This window comes from Petaurus breviceps, unplaced genomic scaffold (assembly GCF_028583685.1).
Source record: "Petaurus breviceps papuanus isolate PSGF00001 unplaced genomic scaffold, PetGlider_PUasm1.0 379, whole genome shotgun sequence".
Taxonomy (NCBI): domain Eukaryota; kingdom Metazoa; phylum Chordata; class Mammalia; order Diprotodontia; family Petauridae; genus Petaurus; species Petaurus breviceps.
This window is the reverse complement of record NW_027186303.1, coordinates 2,804,956-2,810,600: the sequence shown is the minus strand read 5'-3', so window position 1 is coordinate 2,810,600 and position 5,645 is coordinate 2,804,956. Positions and strand designations below refer to the sequence as shown.

At 41.4% G+C, this 5,645-nt stretch overlaps 1 long non-coding RNA gene across 1 annotated transcript in view; it reads left to right on the top strand.

Moving 5' to 3' along the window:
- Window positions 1-213: 213 nt before the first annotated feature.
- The window catches only part of LOC138169806 (uncharacterized), a 9,384-nt gene continuing 3,952 nt past the window's right edge, over window positions 214-5,645 (top strand). Inside the window, exon 1 of the long non-coding RNA XR_011170470.1 lies at window positions 214-1,581. This is a non-coding gene — a long non-coding RNA (uncharacterized lncRNA). The remainder of the gene's footprint in view (window positions 1,582-5,645) is intronic.

The following is a 5,645-nucleotide window of genomic DNA, read 5'->3' as shown; positions in this document are numbered from 1 at the left end:
ATTAAGCAGATATTAGAGTGTAAAGAAATGGATATTGTAAGAAAAGTTCTCTTTTCCTTTTTGTGTTCTTTTGCCCAGGTTATTGTAAAAGATTTACAATACATTTTTTGCTTTGAATGGCAGCATTTATACATTTTGCTTTTTGTGGGGGTTCCTGTACATGGGAACAAATGGATCACTGAAGGGTGAGCAGTGGTTTGAAGCTAAGCCCTGTAGAATTGGATGTAGAAATAATATTTTCACACAACCTTGATATATGAAAAAAAAAAGCCTAACCTACTTATGCTAATCATGCAAACTTGACCTGTCAATTCAACTTCTCTGAGCCTCAGTTCCTTCATCTGTAAAATGGGTACAATCATACCTACAATACTGACCACATAGAATGGCTTTTTTTTTTGGCCCCCCTAATGAGATAATGTCAATGAATTGTTTTGCAAACCCTAAGGTGCTATATAAATGTAAGCTTTCATTATTATTAATGTTGAAAAAGTCTGAATTCAAGGATTGTCTGGTAAGGAAATGGAATTGGAAAATGAAAAAAAAATAAGGAATGCTCTGCAAAAAGTGTGAGGAGATGGGAGGCTAAAATTCTGACTTAGGAGAGAGTCAAACTGGCAGGCTCTTTGGGAAATCTTAGCTTTTTGAGAATTTGGTGAGAAGGATGATGGAGAAGAGAAGCGAGAAGGCACAAGAAGGATTTTAGGACAGAGCTGAAAAGGAAAGTTAGTAATCACCTGGTTCTGTCTTTTAATAGATGTGAAAACAATTCTACAGTGGCGGAAGTGACTTGCCCAAGATCACACAGTGGCAGAACTAGGATCTGAACCCATGTTTTCAGGTTCCAGATCTTAAAGTGCTCTCTCCACTTTGTGTAGTCTCTAAAGGAGAACAAAACCTGAATCCTAAAGTTCAAACCTGAACTTACCTTTAAACCACAAATTGTACCATTTCATAAATTCAATGTCTTTGTTGAAATTGTTGTTCATCCTTCATTTTCAAAGAGGACTAATGATATCATGGGGTGATGTCTTGACTCGCCCATGAATTGGATTTCAGGGAGGCAGAGTTGAACAAAGGCATCATTCTCTCTTCTTGAGTCATTGAAGTCCAGTGGCAGGACAAAAATCAAGATGACTGGGGATGGTCTGGGATTCAGCGGATGACCTTGGTGTCTTTGATGTCTGACCAAGCTCTAAGTGCTCCACAGCTCCTACTTTAGCTGCCTTCACGGTCATTGGAACAAATTGTTCTCATCCACCCATTTGGCTGGGGGAAGTCTTCACATGCTTGCTGCGATAGACATCCTTCTACCTCACCCTCCACCTGGTTTAGCTCATCTCCCAAGACATTTTTATTAGGGTGCGGTTGCTGTGCATGCTACAGCTTCTTAGAGCTACAGGTGAGAGTTGGGTGACAGGTGGATACCAAAGGTGGATGAGCAGCCCTGGAAAGGGCTTGGCAAACCCTCCTACCAAACATGCTAGTCCTCCCTGAACACCCCATATACCCTCTCTGTTGAAAAAACGATTACCTGGAAGGAGAAGGGAGTAACCCCGAAATAGTCATCAGGATGAAAAGGTAATTTTTGGCAAGGATGGAGTTGGGAGAAGAAGGAAGAGGTAATTTTGAAGCTTGGGACATTGTGGGGACAAGGAAGGTCTATAAGGAGTGCTTTAGTTGGGTGGGCTGTAGACAGGCAGAAGGTGGAGGGCCCATGACCTTGGGGGAGGGTGGATATCAGGAAGTTAGAGTGGGTACAGAAAGGGAAACAGCAAGATATCATGGTCAGCCTTACCTTTGCTTAGTCAGTCAAAAAACATTTATCAAGTGTTTTACTATTTGCCAGGCACTGTGCTAAACTTGGGAACACAAGGAAAGGAAAAAAAAAACATGATTCCTTCCCCCCAAGGAGGAAAATAATGGGGGAATATATATATAGCTAGGTACATACAAGATATTTGGGGGAGGGAACTGGGGAAAGTGAGAATGGTAAGACCCTCTGAACAAGGTGAGATTAGAGCTGAGTCTTGAAGGGGGACAATGACAGCTGTTGAATGTGAAAAAGCATGCAGTGTAGCTTCACCCAGTCCTATCAATCAGAATCATGTGTACTTGGAAATCATTATAGGTACAGAGACTAGCACGCATCACAGCTTTATATACAATCCATCAGTCAGCTAGCATTTATCAAGCACCTACTATATGCTAGATAAGTTCTGTGATGTCTGGGGATACAAAGACAAAGTGAAATAATTCAGTCTTAGGACATTTAGACACATGAAGAAAGAAACAAGTATTTAATGTTAGTGTCTTCTCTTTAGGATTATATCCAATTATATCTACCTACCTACCTACCTATCATTTATATATCTATGAATTTATCTATATCTATCCACCAATCCATCCATCTACCTACCCATCTATCCATTCATCTATATCTATATCTACCTATATATTCATCCATTCATTCATCTCTATAAAAGCTTTTATTTCCTATCTATCCACACATTCATCTATATCCACCTGTCTATCATCTATCAGTCTGTCTATCTATCTGTCTGTCTGTCTATCTGTCTGTCTATCTGTCTGTCTGTCTGTCTGTCTATCCATCCATATCTCTCTCTCTCTCTATCTATCTATCAGTCTGTCTATCCATCCATATATCTATCTCTCTATTTATCTCTCTCTCTCTCTCTCTCTCTATCTATCTATCTATCTATCTATCTATCTATCTATCAGTCTGTCTGTCTGTCTGTCTGTCTGTCTATCCATCCATATATCTATCTCTCTATCTAACATCTTTCTATATCTTGTCTGTACAGAGTGGTTTACAAGTTGTCTCCCCTATTAGTTTGTAAGATCCTTGAGGGCAGGGACAGCATTTTTACCCTTCGTTGTATCCTCAGTGCTTGGCATAGTACCTGGTACACAGTAGGCACTTAATGAATGTTTCTTGTTGACTTTTCAGATATCATAGACATAGATGTAAGCTGACCAATTGTCCAATAGCTTCAACCAATCAACATGAATTTAATATGAACCTACTGTTCTTACTGTTGCTAGTTAGTAGTTAGTTAGTTAGTAGTAGTTAGTACCTACTGTACTGTACTTAGTGTTGGAGATCCACTGGTGGAAACATTGAAAATGTAGATGTGTTATAGAGAAGTCTGACCTTGAATCCCCCTAAATGAAACTGCTGCTAATCCCCTTGGTTTTATCTCCTCTGTCTGAAGCACTTATCTGGGGAGTACTCAGACACTCATCACCTTCTTTGCTGCTGACCATTCATATCATGTCCCACATTCCTGGAATGTTTTCCCAAATAGCCAGCATCTCTTTCAGACTAGCAGTCTTAGAGAGCCATAACTCCAGTTGAATTCTGGGGTGAAAGTGGGACCAGAGAGAGGACCTACTGACCTGGTGCCCCAAAGATGGGGTACGGTGAGAGGATGAGGAGTAAAAGTCAGGATCCCATGGTTCTTCATTAGATAAAGAAGACATTTGGCTGTCACACATGAGAATGGTATGATAGGATGGATTTAAGATGATGGTGGTCAGGTTCATGAGAGGATTAGCTGAAGGAATTGAGAATGGTTTAGTCTGAAGAAGATTAAGGAGAAGAGGGAGGAGTGGCATGATAGCTGTAATCAAGGCTGTAGATCAGGAGTGTGTGTGTGTGTGTGTGTGTGACTTTTTGGATTATGGATAAAGAGCTGAAAAGGATGTTAGAAGCCATCTAATCCAACCCCCTCATTTGACAAATGAGGAAACCGAGACTCAAGGTCAAGTGACTTGGCCAAGGTTGCATAGGCAGTTTTATGTTTAGTTTCAGATGTCAGAACTAAAGGCAGTGGGTGGAAAGTACAGAAAGTCAGACTTAGGTTCATTGGAATAATGGAATAATTATGAACATTTACATGAGAGGCAGTATGGGGTAGCAGAGAGCCAACCTCAAAGTCAGGAAAACCTGGGCTTGAGTCTTGCCTCTGACACATGTTATTTGGCAAATCACAACCTCTAAGCACTTTGGGCCAGTGCTTCTTAAACTGTGGGTCTCAACCCAAAATGTTTCTGAATGAGCCATTATCAAAATTAATTAAAAATCAAATGCATAATGCATCTGAGGTGTTTCTGGCAGTGCTTGCCCGTGTTGCATCTCACAATTTCACTTCAGGCTTGGTTCTGAACACAAAGCACACACATTTTGCACTGCATGTACCCTCAGCCACGCAATGCCAACAGATACTGCCTAAATGGGGAAGGAGGTCCTGAGTGGAAAGAGTTTCCAAAGTCCTGCTCTAGGCAATTCTCTAGACTACACATCACAGAGAAGGTGCCACCCTACACTGGGAGAGTTTCCTCATCTGGAAATAACCTATACAACTAATTCCTTTGTGCAGTCCTTATAATATTATCTTATTTGACCCTCAAAACAACCTTCTTAAGTAGGCATTCCTTTTCTCAACCATTTTATGGATGGGAAGAACAAAGATCAGAATGACTTACTCAGAGTCATAAAACTAGAAAGTGTCAAAGGCAGGACTCAAACCAAGGATGTCCTGATGCCACAAACTGGAGATTAAAAACTTCCTAATGATCAGAGATGTTCAAAAGCTGAGTAAGCTGTCTTTAGAGGAAGTGAGTTCCCTGTCAGCTGAGGTCTTCAAGCAGAGCTTGAAGATGGCCTAGAATGTCTCTGAGGTCCTTTCCTAGGATTGTCTGATTCTGGGTCATGGTCACCTCTCACCTTCAGCAATTATTTAAAAGTGGACTTCAGGAGACTTATTGGACTCTGTTGGTTGGCCCAGGGGGCCCTAGCAGGCTACAGGGAGAGATATTTTAGAGTTCATCACATCACAATACACTACTTAACCAGAAGACTGCCTCCCCCCCCCCCCCCCCCCCCCCCCCCCCCCCCCCCCCCACACACTTATCCCCCCCACACCTTAAATCCCTTCATTTTTAAAATTAAAATTGTTTTTCTCCATAATTTTTTTTTTTTTTTGGAATAGAAATCTGGGTTCTGCCTCCTCTTTGGGCAGCAGAGTTTGTGCATATGTAAGCACTTGCCTGAAAAGCCCAGGTGACTCTCCAATCTTCAGGATCTTTGATTAACCGAAACCAGCTCAGGTGAACTGAGAGGGTTCATCCCTGCCCCAGAGACAGCCAACACCACATTACAACTCCTCCCAAATATACATAAATTACATCTCTGGAGACAAGCCTAAACGGATTTGGAAACTGGCACTTCCATTGAGGTGTTGGACTGGGTATGAGGGCTCATGGGATTTATAATTGCAAAGAACCTCAGAGAGTGACTAATCCAACAGTCTCATTTTGGAGATGAAAAAAAAATGGGGACTAGGAAAGCTAAGTGACTTGCCTGAAGTAGTAAGCTTCAGAAGCAGAGTTTGAACCCAGGGTCTCTGGCCCAAAGCCTGCCTTCTTTCCATTTCCCTGAGCTACAATCTGACCCACCATGATTCCATACAGTTCCTTTTTGAAGAAAGTTCTCTAGTGTAAATATATTTTAAAAGTTGGTTAATCAAAATTTCACTTTACATATTCTTCATTCCCTCTCTTACTCCTTCCCTCCCTTCCTTCCTTCCTTCCTTCCTTCCTTCCTTCCTTCCTTCCTTCCT